At 41.4% G+C, this 15638-nt stretch overlaps 1 protein-coding gene across 1 annotated transcript in view; it reads left to right on the top strand.

Annotated features, from left to right (window-relative positions):
* The window catches only part of UNC79 (unc-79 homolog, NALCN channel complex subunit), a 366916-nt gene that overhangs the window by 15105 nt on the left and 336173 nt on the right, over nt 1–15638 (top strand). The window lies entirely within an intron of this gene.

Raw genomic sequence — 15638 nt, forward strand, 5'->3', positions numbered from 1 at the left:
ACACTTCACAATTTGCTGTGAGAAGTACAACCATTTCTTTCTTTCTTTTTTTTTTTTTTTGAGACGGAGTCTCGCTGTGTTGCCCAGGCTGGAGTGCAGTGGCGCAATCTCGGCTCACTGCAAGCTCCGTCTCCCGGGTTCCCGCCATTCTCCCGTCTCAGCCTCCGAGTAGCTGGGACTACAGGCGCCCGCCACCGCTCCCGGCTAGTTTTTTGTATTTTTAGTAGAGACGGGGTTTCACTGTGTTAACCATTTCTTATCTTTGCCTCTTTAAATGACTACACTTAAGAAGGTGAAGAGTCAGTACATCTCCTATTTTATGTTCTCTTAGTCTTCTGGGAGGTTTGAAGAATCATACACATCTTTGAACTGTCTTAGCTGTTGATTATGCTGTTATCATGGGCAACATAGTTCAACTCTGAGCCTTGGTTTTCTTATCTCTGTAATGGGGACTTAAAATTGCTGTCTTGAAGGGATGTTGTGGGAATAAAACATTGAAGAAAGAAAGATAAAGTACCTTTCAACATAGTACCTGAAACAATAGTCAATAAATAGAAGTTATTGTTTGTAGATATACAAGGTTGCTAATATTCATTCATTCAACAAATACTGAATTCCTGTGATGTGCCAGTTATTGTGTGAGGTCAGTATACCCCAGATAGACCCCTTCCTTGTTTAGCTTACAGGTCTTAGAGGGCTAATGTTTTGTTACTTTAGTATTTTTACATTTCTATCTCAAAATTTATATTGATGTATTAGTCGATGTTCTTCATAGAAACAGAAAAAATAGGATGTGTATATATACACATTTATATATGGAGAGAGAGAGATTGGTTTATTTTAAGGAATTGGCTCATGGTTGTGGAAGCTGGCAGGTCATAAATCTGCAGGACAGCCTGGTAGGCAGGAAGACACAGGAAGGAGTTGGAGTCCCATTCTGAGGACAGTCTTCTATCAGAATTCCCTTTTTGCTAAAGCCAGTCTTTAAAGCCTCCGACTGATTGGATGAGGTCCATCTACACTTTGAAGTACTATCTTCTTTACTCAAGGCCTACAGATTTAAATGTTAATCTCTTACAATCTTCACAGAAACACCTACATAGTATTTGACCAGATACCTGGGAACTGTGGCCTAGCCAAATTGACAAAAAATTAACCATCACAATTGGATAAAATAATTTTTCAGAGTGAGAGCATGAAAAAGGTTGGTGATACCCCTGAAATGTAAAGGTGTGAGCACAGTGGCTAATCAAAATCTTAGCAGTTTCTTAAGATCTACCTTCGCTGTTCGCTGGTTGCAAACCTGCTCCTAGGCCCTTTACGTGAATTCCCATCGGGACACAGGCTCAATCTTCTGATTTCTTGTATTCAGTGAGACCTTGCTTTTGCTGCCAATTTTGAACTTACTTTTTCCTTCTCTAACTCTGATGGCTTTGTATTTCGACTTCTGATGCCTGCCTTCATGTGCTCCAAATTATGGCAAAAGACAGCTTTACCCTCCTAGCTGGGGAAGAATATTGAGCTATAGGAATCTTTTCCATAGAACTTTAGCACTTAGTGTTCTGAACTGTTTGACACTCAAGTTATTGAGTACTCTCATGCAATAATACTGTATGTTGGAAAATGGTAACTTATTTTGATGAATGAACTCTGTTGCTCTGTCTCGTCAATTTTATACTCATAAAGGTGTCACATTCAAGGTACAGTTTGTTCTTGTTTGGGGTAGTTTTGTTCTATAAAGGCACTGTGAACACTGAATCAATGAATACTGAAGTAGGGGAAATTCAGAGTTAAGTTCCTGTGGGCCTCTGGTCATAACATTTTTGTCAGCCTCTCAGTCTGTAACTTATTTTATGTATGTTTCTTTTTAAAAACACCTTATTTAATATACAAATGCTCTTGGACTTAACAATGGGGTTACCTCCTCATAAACCCGTTGTAAATTGAAAGTACTGTAAATTGAAAATGCATTTAATCTACCTAACCTGAATATCATAGCTTAGCCTAGCCTACCTTAAATGTGCTCAGAACACTTATGAATCAAGTGCTGTTTTAAATGGAACCTATTTATAGTTTATGCACATATGCATAAACATAGACATACAATATGATACTTTGGTAGGTTCAAGAGTTGAGGGAGTCACATCTCTAATGTTATGCGTGATGTCAGCCTTCAATCAGCTGAGCTTCCTTATTCCAGGGTTCCCATCACACCTTGACTTGACATCACTGAGATTTCTACTTCTTTCTTCTCCATAGGACCCTGCTATTTTTCCTTTTACTTATTGAACCTTATCTTTTTGTAGTATGTGAACTATTTTATTTTTATTTTATTTTTTTTGAGACAGTGTCTCACTGTGTCGCCCAGGCTGGAGTGCAGTGGCACAATCATAGCTCACTGAAGCCCCGAACTCCTGGGCTCAAGTGATTTTCCCATGTTGGCTTCCCAAAGCTTTGGACTACAGGTATGAGCCCCTGTGCCCAGCATATTCAACACTTTTTAACTCTGTTTGAAATCACCTTTGCCATAGTATCACACACTGTGGTTTGGCTGCTGCTTATTTCCCTGCTATGAATTTGATAGTTCTTTCTTAGTCTTAGCCTCTCCTTTTTTTCTGTTGTAAAATGTATTCTTTCTTTATATTCTCGTTCCTGTGAATAACTTCAGTTACCATATACTTGTTTACTCCCATATCAGTCACCCTGTCCCATATCTTTCTCCTGAAATCCAGATAATTATGTGTATTTGCTTAACATTTCCTCTTGGATATTGTATAGACACTTCGGATTTAAAAATCCAAACCTGAAACCTTTCTCTCCTCAAACCTGCTCTTCTTCCTGTGCATTGAGTGATTCATTCAATATTTGATCATGTTTGGACACTTACTGTACACCACTGTACACTGTGCTAGGAACTGGATATATACTGAGGAACCAAAAAGACAAAGTCTGTGCCCTAACTTGCTCTAGAAGAGGAGATAGACAAACATGTAACCTTAAATACATAATCATAAATAGGGTATGAAAAATAACCACGGGTCCTAACTTAAACTGGGGGAGGAGAGAGTCACAGAAGTTATGTTTGCTAACATGATATTTAAGTTAACCTGAAAGATAAATAGATGAAGAGTGGGGGAAGGAAACGAAAATTTTAGGCAGAAAGAACATCATATATGACACCCTGAGGGGGCCGATATCTTTGACATTTTGTAGAATTGAAGAAAGCAATGTTTAAGGGTTTTGAGTGAGAAGGAAAGTGATATGAGAAGATGATGATGGGCAGGTGAGAGCCAAATCCTTACAGGCTGTGTTTTATGGACGTTTAAAGTTTTATTGTAACCACAAGTTGAGTACCTCTAATTTGAAAATCTGAAATCCAAAATGCTCCAAGATCTGAAATTATTGAGTGCTGACATGATGCTCAAAGGAAATGCTCATTGGAGCATTTCTGATTTTGGATATTTAGCTCATTGGAGCATTTCTGATTTTGGACTTTTAGCTTGGGGATGCTCAAGTGTTAAGTATAATGCACATATTTCAAAATCTAACAAAATTCAAAATCTGAAACACTTCTGGTCCCAAGCATTTTTTTCTTTTTTTGAGACAGGATCTTACTCTGTCACCCAGGCTGGAATGTAGTGGTGCTATCGTGGCTTACTGCACCCTTGACATCCTGTTCTCAAGTGATCCTCCCACCTTAGTCCCTTGAATAGCTGGAACCACAGACATGTGCCACCATGATCAAATTAAAAAACTTTTTTTTTTTTTTTTGTAGAGACAGGGTCTTGCTATGTTGCCCAGACTGGTGTCGATCTCCTGGGCTCAAGTAATCCTCCTGCCTTGATCTCCCAAAGTGCTGGGATTACAGGCATGAGATACTGCACCCAGCCCTAAGCATTTTGAATAAGAGATATTCAGTCTATACAGGAAAAGGGTTTTCAGCAGGAAAGGGTTAGGATCTGGTTTTGGTAAGACAACCCAAGTACTTTATGAAAGTAAATACAATGAGAATTAGATCATGTTTGGCTTGAATCTCAAAAGTAAGCTAGTATGGTCATTTCAGCCACCAGAAGTAGACAGGGAAACCATCTTTGTCTTTACTGTAGCTCTGATTTTACAGTCTTTTTCTTTTTTGACGGAGTTTCATCATTGCACCCAGGCTGGAGTGCAATGACGTGATCTCGACTCACTGCAACCTCCTTCTCCTGGGTTCAAGCAATTCTCCTGCTTCAGCCTCCTGAGTAGCTGGGATTACAGGTGCCTGCCACCATACCCGGCTAGTTTTTTTTTTTTTTTTTTTTTTTTTTACCCCTGAGACAGAGCCCAGGCTGGAGTGCAGTGGCACATAATCAGCTCACTCACCTGGTCTCAAGCAGACTCTCCTGCCTCAGCCTCCCAAGTAGCTGGGATTATAGGTGCCTGCCACCACACCCAGCTAGTTTTTGTATTTTTAGTAGAGACGGGGTTTCACCATGTTGGCCAGGCTGGTCTCGAAATCTTGACCTCGAGATCGGCCCGCCTTGGCCTCCCAGACTGCTGGGATTACAGGCGTGAGCAACCATACCCAGTTTTTTGTATTTTTAGTAGAGATGGGGTTTCACCATGTTGGCCAGGGTGGTCTTGAACTCCTGACCTCAAGTGATCCACCCGCCTTGGCCTCCCAAAATACTGGGATTACAGGTGTGAGCCACGGTGCCCGGTCTAATTTTACAGTCTTAATAATTTTACATTTTGAACTTCTGTTACATTGACCACCTCTTTCCATCCAGGTTCAGCTTCATCTCTTAACAACTCTTAACTGTCTTGCTAACTATGCTCTTGTTATGGTCAACTACTCATACTTTCATGCCCCTATCCTATCAGTGCACCAGTTTTTCAGATTGCCTCCAGCCTTTACATAGGTAGCTAGTGTCTCTAAAACGCTTTTCTCCTTCTTCTCCAATTTCTACTTTGGCTTGCATAATTTTTACTCCTATTGCTCTCTCAACTCTCAGATTAAATGTGTCTGGTGGATAACCTGTCCATCTCCTGTGTTCCCACGACATTCGTAGCTTACTCTTATTATAAATGCAGTCTCTTCAGGAATCTACTTCTGGTGCACTTTTTTTTTTTTTTTTTTTTTTTTTTGAGGCAGAGTTTTGTTCTGTCGCCCAGGCTGGAGTGCAGTGATGTGATCTAGGCTCACTGCAACCTCCGCCTCCCAGGTTCAAGTGATTCTCCTGCCTCAGCCTCCCAAGTAGCTGGGATTACATGCACCTGCCACCACGCCTGGGTAATTTTTTTATTTTTAGTAGAGACAGAGTTTCGTTGACCAGGCTGGTCTCAAACTCCTGACCTCAGGTGATCCACCTGCCTTGGCCTCCCAAAGTGCTAGAATTATAGGCATGAGCCACTGTTCCCAGCCACTTCTATTTCACTCTTGTAGGTTGCAGCCCTTTGAGGTCTTAACCCAAATTGACATGGGTTCACCCATTCACCTGATTCCTCTCCCAACCCAGATCCCTTTAGACTCTGGGCTGCAATCTCTGTTTACTTACCCACGAGAGACTGTCAAAAGCACTTTTCAGTCACTTCTTCCAGAATTGCCGAATGCAGGGCTGTCTTGATCTCTGTATTTCACCAGTGCCTGGCCTGGTAAGTCTTCAGTGTTTTGCAGTTCTTCAGTACCGTCAAGGAGATGTTTGTGTATTTTGTTCTACTTGTCTAGTTGATCAGCAGAAATAACTGGCTTTACTGACCCATTCTGCCATTACCAGAAGTGCAAACTCACTATATGATCTGATTTTTCAGGTTTTGAAATATTTATTTTTTTTTTGCCACATCTGGCCTAGTAATCTGTTTTTAAAGCTATGGTTAAAGCAAATGAATAGCTTTCTTTATATAAGGTGAATGGAGAATTTGAAATAATCTAAATTCTGGTTAAAAATTTTTTTCTCTGACTTTTAGGTTTGGGGGTACATATGCAGATTTGTTAACATCATGAAATTGTATGTCATGAGGTTTGGGTGTACAGATTATTTTGTCACCCAGGTAATAAGCATAGTACTCAATAGGAAGTTTTTCGATTCCCACCCTCCTCCCACCCTTCAAACTGAAGTAGGCCCCAGTGTGTCTTGTTCCTTTGTTTCCGTGTGTACCCAGTGTTTCGCTCCGACTTATAAGAGAGAACATGTGATATTTGGTTTTCTCCTCCTGCATTAATTCACTTAGGACCTGTGTTAATTCACATAGGACAGTGGCCTCCAGCTCTATCCATGTTGGTGCAAAGGACATGATCTCCTTTGTTTTCATGGCTGCATAGTATTCCGTGGTGTATATGTACCACATTTTCTTTATCTAGTCCACCACTGATGGGCATTGTGATGGTCAATACTGGGTGTCAAGGTTATTGGATTGAAGGATGCAAAGTATTGGTCCTGGGTGTGTCTGAGGGTGTTGCCAAAGGAGATTAACATTTCAGTCAGTGGGCTGGGAAAGACAGACCCACCCTCAATCTGGTTGGGCACCATCTAATCAGCTGCCAGTGTGGCCAGAATATAAAGCAGGCAGAAAAACATGAAAAGACTAGACTGGCTTAGCCTCCCAGCCTAAATCTTTCTCCCGTGCTGGATGCTTCCTGCCCTCGAACATCAGACTCCAAGTTCTTCAGTTTTGGGACTCGGACTGGCTTCCTTGCTCCTCAGCTTGCAGACAGCCTATTGTGGGACCTTGTGATTGTGTGAGTTGATACTACTTAATAAACTTCCATATATATACATATACATATTTTATATGCATATATATAAAATCCTGTTAGATCTGTCCCTCTGGAGAACCCTGACAAATACAGATTTTGGTACCAGGAATGGTTCTAGAGGAACAGAATATTAACAATGGAGTTTTTTCATTGGTTTTAGGGTTTCTGGAGTTGGTTGCTTAATATGATTAGACCCCATAATGGTAAGGATGCTACTTCTAATAGTATGGAGAACACTGATAGTCGTTGGCATGAACTGTTTAGAGAGTTATGCAAAATAAATGCATTTGATGCCCCTGAGAGGCAAGGAGTTTAGTGACTCTGTGCATAATACCTTTAACTATACGTGGAGGACCAAGGAACATAATGAAGTTGGTTGGTTGCTCCTAAGTTCACTGGACAAAGTGATGAAAGAAAATGATGAACTCAGGGATTCTAACTGCCAGCTTCAGAAGCAGATCCTGAGCCTCAAATCTTCTAAGATGGCCCTGAATGAGAGTCTTATCTCCTGTAGAGAAAGAGCTGAAATTGTAGAAAAACAGACATAAGCTCTTATCACGTGCATGACTGACCTGCAGTGAAAGGCGGATGCACAGCCTCGCCAGGTGTCTACTGTTAAAGTGAGGTCATTGATGGGAAAGAATGGGACTCTGCAACTTGGAATGGGGACATGTGGGAGGACCCTGATGAAACTGGGGACACTAAGCTTGTAAATTCTGATGAACCTTTTTTTTGCCAGAAGAAACACCTTCCCCATTCCCAGTAGTGGCAACATCCCCTTCCCGTCCCATGCTGCCATCAGCCTTTCCACCTTTGTCTGAGGAGATAAACCTTGCACTGCTGCCTGAGGCAACAGTGATGGCCTCCCCTGAGTCAGCTGCCAGGCAAGATGTTGATTCTCCTTAGGAGCCACCCCCAACACCCCTATTTGCTTCTATAACTATAACTAAAGTCCCAGCAGGTCCCTAGAGGTGAGGTTGAGAGTGTGACCCATGAAGAGGTGCAATACACTTACAGGAACTACTTGAGTTTTCTAATTTATATAAGCAGAAATCTGGAGAACATGCATGGGAATGGAAATTAAGGGTGTGGGATAATGGTGGAAGGAACATAGAGTTGGATCAGGCTGAATGTATTGATTTGGGCCCACTAAGTAGAGTTTCTGCATTTAATGTTGTAGCCTGGGTAGTTAAAAAAGGTTCTAATAGTTTATTTGCTTGGTTAGCTGAAATATGAATTAAAAGATGGCACACTGAGTGAGCTGGAAGTGCCTGATCTCCCTTGGTTTGATGTAGAGGAAGGGATCCAAAAGCTTAGGGAGATTGGGATGGGGGAGAGGATTAGTCACTTTAGACCTACTAAAGTGGTCCAGAAGGTACACCCTTGACCAATGCTTTGCAAAATAAATTTATGAGGGCAGCACCTGCATCTTTGAAAAGCCCTGTAATTGCTCTTCTCTGTACGTCAGATCTAACAGTGGGAACTGCAGTCACTCAAAGACAGAATTTAAATAAAATGGGAATAATTGGATCCCAAGGTGGCAGGGACCAAGTGGCAGCACTCAGCCGTCAAAGCCAAGGTCAGTGTAGCTACCATGATGGACAGCAGAGGCAAAGCAGCAATTAGAATAGTCTGACTTGTGTAGAGCTCAGGCATTGGCTAATTACATTGTTCCTAGAAGTGAAATTGTAGGAAGCCTACTGCATTCCTACATAATTTATATAAGCTGAAAACTTCCAGGTTGAATGGACAAAAGACTAACTTGAATTGTAAAAAGAGAGAGTCGTGACTTGAGCCACTTTACAGACTCAGAACCCCTTGAATGAAGGGGAGGCCGGGTCTCCTTGAGGAAGGACCCCACTACACTACCGACAATTTCTGCCATTAATCTTTCTCCCATCCTTCCCCATGGAGACATCCAGCGTTTTACCAGGGTAACTGTACACTGGGGAAAGGGAAATGATCAGACATTTTGGGGATTACTGGACACTGGCTCTGAGCTGATGTTGATTCCAGGAAACTCAAAACATCACTGTGGTCCTCCAGTTAAAGTAGGGACTTACGGAGGTCAGGTAATTAATGGAGTGTTAGATCAGGTCAAACTTACAGTGGGTCCAGTGGGTCCCCGGATTCATCATGTCATTTCCCCAGTGCCAGAATGCATAATTGGCATTAACATACCTAGCAACTCGCAGAACCCTCACATTGGCTCCCTGACTGGTAGGATAAGGGCCATTATGGTGGTAAGGGCTGAATGGAAACCATGAGAGCTTTCTCTACCTAGGAAAATAGTAAATAAAAAACAATATTGCATCGCTGGAGGGATTGTGGAAATTAGTGCCACCATCAAGGATTTGAAAGATGCAGAGGTGGTGATTCCCTTCACATCCCCATTCAACTCTCCTATTTGACCTGTGCAGAAGACAGGTGGATCTTGGAGAATGACAGTGGATTATTGTAAGTTTAACCAAGTGGTGACTCCAATTGCAGCTCTGTATCAGATGTGGTTTCATTGCTTGAGCAAATTAACATGTCTCCTGGTACCTGGTGTGCAGCCATTGACTTGGCAAATGCCTTTTTCTCCATTCCTGTCCATAAGGCCCACCAGAAGCAATTTGCCTTCACTACCTCAGGGGTGTATCAACTCTCCAGCTTTGTGTCATAATCTTATTTGGAGAGAACTTGGCTGCTTTTTGCTTCTACAAGATATCACACTGGTCCATTACATTGATGACATTCTGCTGATTGGATCCAGTGAGCAAGAAGTAGTAAACACACTGGACTTATTGGTGAGACATATGTGTTCCAGAGAATAAATTCAACTAAAATTCAGGGAACTTCTACCTCAGTAAAATTTTTAGGGGTCCAGTGGTGTGGGGCCTGTCAATATATGCCTTGTAAGGTGAAGGGTAAGTTGTTGGATTTGGCCTCTTCTACAACCAAGAAAGCGGCACTGGCTGGGTGTGGTGGTTCATGCCTGTAACCCCAGCACTTTGGGAGGCCAAGGCAGGTGGATCACTTGATGTCAGGAGTTTGAGACCAGCCTGGTCAACATGGTGAAACTTCGTCTCTACTAAAAATACAAAAATTACCGGGGTGTGGTGTGATGTTGGGTTGTTAATATGAGCTAATTTTTTGATGTGGGTGTTTAGCGCTATAAACTTTCTTCTTAACACTGCTTTAGCTATGACCCCAATATTACAGTATGTTGTATCTTTGTTTTCATCAGTTTCAAGGAATTTCTTGATTTCTGCCTTAATTTCATTGTTTACCCAAAAGTCGTCCAGGAGAAGATTGGTTAATTTTCATGTAATTATAGGATTTTTGAGAGCTCTTGATACTGATTCCTATTTTTATGTGCTGTAGCTCGAGAGTGTAATTGTTAAGATTTTGGTTTTTAAAAAATTTGTTGAGAATTGCTTTATCTCATATTGTGTGGTTAGGTTTAGAGTATGTGCCATGTGCCTCTGGGAAGAATACATACACTGTTGTTGTTGGGTGGAGTGTTCTGGGGATTTCTGTTAGGTCCGTTTGGTCAAGTGTTGAGTTTAGGTCTCAAACATCTTTGTTAGTTTTCTGCCTTGAAGATTTGTTTAATCCTATCAGTGAAATGTTGAAGTCTCCCACTGTTATTATGTGGTTATCTAAGACTCTTTGTAGGTCTCTAAGAACTTGTTTTTTGAATCTGGGTGCTCCAGTGTTGGGTTCACATATATTTAGGATAGTTAAGTCTTCTTGTTGAATTGAATACTTTATGTCACTATGTAATGCCTTTCTTTTCTTTTTTTTTTTTTGAGACGGAGTCTCGCTCTGTTGCCTAGGCTGGAGTGCAGTGGTGCCATCTCGGCTCACTGCAAGCTCCACCTCCCGGGTTCACACCATTCTCCTGCCTCAGCCTCCCGAGTAGCTGGGACTACAGGCGCCCGCCACCACGCCCAGCTAACTTTTTTTTTGTATTTTTAGTAGAGACGGGGTTTCACTGTGTTAGCCAGGATGGTCTTGATCTCCTGACCTCGTGATCCACCCGCCTTGGCCTCCCAGAGTGCTGGGATTACAGGCGTGAGCCACCTTGCCCGGCCTATGTAATGCCTTTCTTTGTCCTTTTTGATCATGTTGGTTTAAAGTCTGTTTTGTCTGAAATAAGAGAAACCTGCACACACAAAAACCTTTTTAGTTGAAGTATGACACAGGTATACAAGTTATAAGTGTATGGCTGAATGAATTTCACAAAGTTAGTATACCCATGCAACCAGCTCCCAGAGCAAGAAACAGAACATTACCAAGATCCAAAAAGACTTTCTTGTGCCCTCTTCTATTCATTAGCCCCCTAGAGATAATCCCAATCATGACTTCTAACAGCATAGATTAGTTTTGCCTGTTTGAACTTTAATATAAATATATAATATAGAATGTACTATTACCTCTGACTTCCTTTGCTCAATGTTATGTATGTGAGATTTATCCATATTGTAGTTTAGGTTTTATTTTAATTTATTGTAGGTGGAGAGATTAGATCAAGAAGGTGGCACATATGTTCCACCTCCAAACAAATCTGGAGAAAAACATAGCTCAGTAGTCACAGTAGATGGGTGTTTTAGATGTGGGGAATTCCAGGCTCAGTTTCAACATATACAAGGAATGGAAAAGGGGCCTGGGATAATCTTCAGCGGGATTGTTAAGGGAACTATACTTAGCTACTTAACATGTTAAACCCTCCCCCATCTCAGTTTGTGGCATTGGCTTAAAAAATAACTTTATTGAGATATAATTTACATATAATTCAATTCACCGGCATTGGTTTATTGACTAAAGTTGTAAATGTGGATATTGGGGGCTAAAGGACCTGGGATTTTTTTCCAGGTAGTTGCTACTGTCCTCTAGAAAAAAATGGGAAGCTTTTACAACTACAATAGGTGCCACATGTCCTGCCCCTCCTCCTATATTTACCAGAATCAGGTCACAGTAAAAATAAACAGAAGGATAGAAATTCTCAAGTACAGAAGTGCTCAGGGCTGGGTGCAGTGGCTCATGATTATAATCCCAACACTTTGGGAGTCTGAGGAGGGAAGATTGCTTGAGCCCAGGAGTTTGAGACCAGCTTGGGCAACATAGGGAGACCCTACTTCTACAAAAAAAAAAAACCCTTTTAATTAAAAAAAAAGTTATCAGGCCGTGCGCAGTGGCTCACACCTGTAATCCCAGCACTTTGGGAGGCCGAGGTGGGTGGATCACTTGAAGTCGGGAGTGCAATAACAGCCTGGCCAACATGGTGAAACCCTGTCTCTACTAAAAATACAAAAATTATCGGGTTGTAGTGGCAGGTGCCTATAATCCCAGCTACTTGAAGGCTGAGGCAGGGGAATCACTAGACCTGGGAGGTGGAGGTTGGAGTGAGCTGAGATCGTGCTACTGCACTCCAGCCTGGGTGACACAGCGATACTCCATCTCAAAAAAAAAAAAAAAAAAAAGTGATCAGACTACCAAGTTTCACCAAATACTTCAGGAAAATCAATACTGTGAAAAAAGAAGTACCAAACTCAAGAAATAAAACTAATACTGAGAAATCAGAGTTAACATAGCAAGCAGAGAACAATTTTTAAAGCAAACATATTCTCATAGATTTGACAATGGAACATCCTTGACTATGAAGCAGAGATCTTGAATATTAAAAATATAATTATTAAGATGAAGAACTCAACATCTGAGCTAAATATCAGAATGGTACAGTCAAAGATCAAATTAGCTGCCGGAGTAAGCTGTGAAAGTCTTTAAGAACATAGAGAAAAGACCAAGGAAATAGAAATAGAAAAAAGGGCACATGGAATATAGATTCCGGAATTTAATATCTGTCTAATAGGAATTTCAGTTAGAGAAAAATGAAGGGAGGAAATAAAGGAGTCAAATAAAAGTTTCCCAGAGCTGGAAATGACAAAAGGCCTCAGATTGAAACAATCCATCAGCTGGAAGTAGAATAAATTATAAAAGGCCTACACCTAAATACATTCTGGTGAAATTTGAGAAGACAAGGGATAATGAGAAAATTCCAAAAGCTTTCAGACCGAAAAAAAGAGGTTGTCTACGAAGCAATAATCACATCTTTTATTGTAGCGCAATCTTTGCAGGCAATGAAACAACACTTTCAAAGATAAAAAAGAAAATGATTTTGTAACCAATTAGAGTACTATACCTACCCAAAGTAACATTTAGGTGGGAGGGTAAAATAAAGATGTGCAAGGCCTTAAGGTTTCCCATGTGAGGTATTTCAGGTGAATTGTGGATTGTAGAAGATGTTCCTTCCCTTCCTTGTCTGAGCAAAGATTTTTTAAAATTTATGATTTAACTAACTAAGAATATAAATGTTATCACAAATGAGTTGGTTACACAGAGCAGATCCGAAACAGCATCTGTTCAGTGCATCTTTCCATGGCTCTCAGGTTCTTAATGGGATATATAACTGCTGGAGATGATGTCCAGCCAGAACAAGGTCCTGCAGATGTGGGAAAACTCAAGTCTTGCTAAGCTTTTGTCCTTTTATATATTTAGGGCTGAGGTGACCATTCAGAAATAACTTAATCCATGTGTTTCTATTATTGTAAGCAAATACTAAGTTCTCTTGATTCTTTTTTTTTTTTTTTTTTTTTTTTTTTTTTTTTTGAGACAGAGTTTTACTCTGTCACCCAGGCAGGAGTGCAGTGGCATGATCTTGGCTGACTGCAATCTCCACCTCCTGGGTTCGAGTGATTCTTGTTCCTCAGCCTCCCGAGTAGCTGGGATTATAGGCGCATGCCACCACCACCTGCCTCAGCCTCCCAAAGTGCTGGGATTATAGGCATGAGCCACTGTGCCCAGCCTTTCTTGATTCTTTTTATTTTTCCCAATAAGTATAAGTGCTAGGACTCTTGATTCTTAACCAAAAGACGGTATTGCCAAGGACACATCCTCTGAGTAGAAAAAGCAGTTGATTCCCAGTGTTCCTGAGCTTCTTGTTTCACAGACATCTATTTTTTTTTCCCACAGTCCTCATCTCTTAGCTCTTATCTGGGAGACCTTTGTACTGACTTTGATTTGAAGACATCGTAAATCCAGTTCTCCATTTTTCTCCTATTAAATAGTGATTAGAGGCTGCATTCCTGCAAAACAAATCTATTACCACATAGGAGGTAAAAATAAAACTCATAAAATAGTAAAAAAAGAAATCTAAGGACGAGGAAGAAATGGGTACGGGAAATAGTGGTGAAGAATGCCAGTCAAACAAAATAGTTAAGTTCAAGTAATAGTTGATTCATTAAGTCAAACAATTCAATAATCTAGAACTGAATCCTCAGATGGTAGAACATGTGTTGGAGTAAAAGTGGATGGTAGGCAGCAGGGAAGGCTATAAATACTGATACTGATGGAGATACTTTTGGCCAATGAAATTGTATTCCTTTATTAATGCTGTGTGAGATAAGAAAAAAGGGTATTCCTTCAAAATTTAAGGTTAACTATAAGAAGTATGGAAATAGGCTCGATGTTTTCCAAACCTTTAGAGTAAAAACATGGAAAAGAAAATCCGAAACAAAAAGGCAAAAAAGTTAGAGTAGCAACAATAGGTGTGGTAAATTGAAAAAAATAGGAAAAATAGCCAGGCGCGGTGGCTCAAGCCTGTAATCCCAGCACTTTGGGAGGCCGAGACGGGCGGATCACGAGGTCAGGAGATCAAGACCATCCTGGCTAACATGGTGAAACCCCGTCTCTACTAAAAAATACAAAAAAAACTAGCCGGGCGACGAGGCGGGCGCCTGTAGTCCCAGCTACTCGGGAGGCTGAGGCAGGAGAATGGCGTGAACCCGGGAGGCGGAGCTTACAGTGAGCTGAGATCCGGCCACTGCACTCCAGCCTGGGCGACAGAGCGAGACTCCGTCTCAAAAAAAAAATAAAATAAAAAAAAAAAAATAGGAAAAATAACATGAGGGCAGGAATAACTTTTAAAAGATTAGTAATCGGCCGGGCGCGGTGGCTCAAGCCGGTAATCCCAGCACTTTGGGAGGCCGAGACGGGCGGATCACGAGGTCAGGAGATCCAGACCATCCTGGCTAACACGGTGAAACCCTGTCTCTACTAAAAAATACAAAAAAAAAACTAGCCGGGCGAGGTGGCGGGCGCCTGTAGTCCCAGCTGCTCCGGAGGCTGAGGCAGGAGAATGGCGTAAACCCGGGAGGCGGAGCTTGCAGTGAGCCGAGATCCAGCCACTGCACTCCAGCCCGGGCTAGAGCGAGACTCCGTCTCAAAAAAAAAAAAAAAAAAAAAAAAAAAAAGATTAGTAATCACAACAAATGTGTTTGTTGCGAGAAGTCAGGGACCCCGAATGGAGGGACCGGCTGAAGCCATGGCGGAAGAATATAAATTGTGAAGATTTCATGGACATTTATTAGTTCCCCAAATTAATGCTTTTATAATTTCTTATGCCTGTCTTTACTGCAATCTCTGAACATAAATTGTGAAGATTTCATGGGCACTTATCACTTCCCCAATCAATACCCTTGTGATTTCCTTTGCCTGTCCTTACTTTTCTCTTAATCCCGTCATCTTCTTCATAAGCTGAGGAGGATATATGTCACCTCAGGACCCTGTGATGATTGCGTCAACTGCACAAATTGTTTGTAGAGCATGTGTTTGAACAATATGAAATCTGGGCATCTTGAAAAAAGAACAGGATAACAGCAATGTTCAGGGAACACCAGAGATAAGACTTCTGGCCGCCGGTGAGCCGGACAGAACAGAGCCATATTTCTCCTCTTTCAAAAGCAAATAGGAGAAATATCGCTGAATTCTTTTTCTCAGCAAAGAACATCCCTGAGAAAGAGAATGCACCCTGAGGGTAGGTTTATAGACGGTCCCCTCCCCCTTAAGGCGTGCCGTC

This window comes from Rhinopithecus roxellana, chromosome 5 (genome assembly GCF_007565055.1).
Source record: "Rhinopithecus roxellana isolate Shanxi Qingling chromosome 5, ASM756505v1, whole genome shotgun sequence".
NCBI classification, from domain to species: Eukaryota; Metazoa; Chordata; class Mammalia; order Primates; family Cercopithecidae; genus Rhinopithecus; species Rhinopithecus roxellana.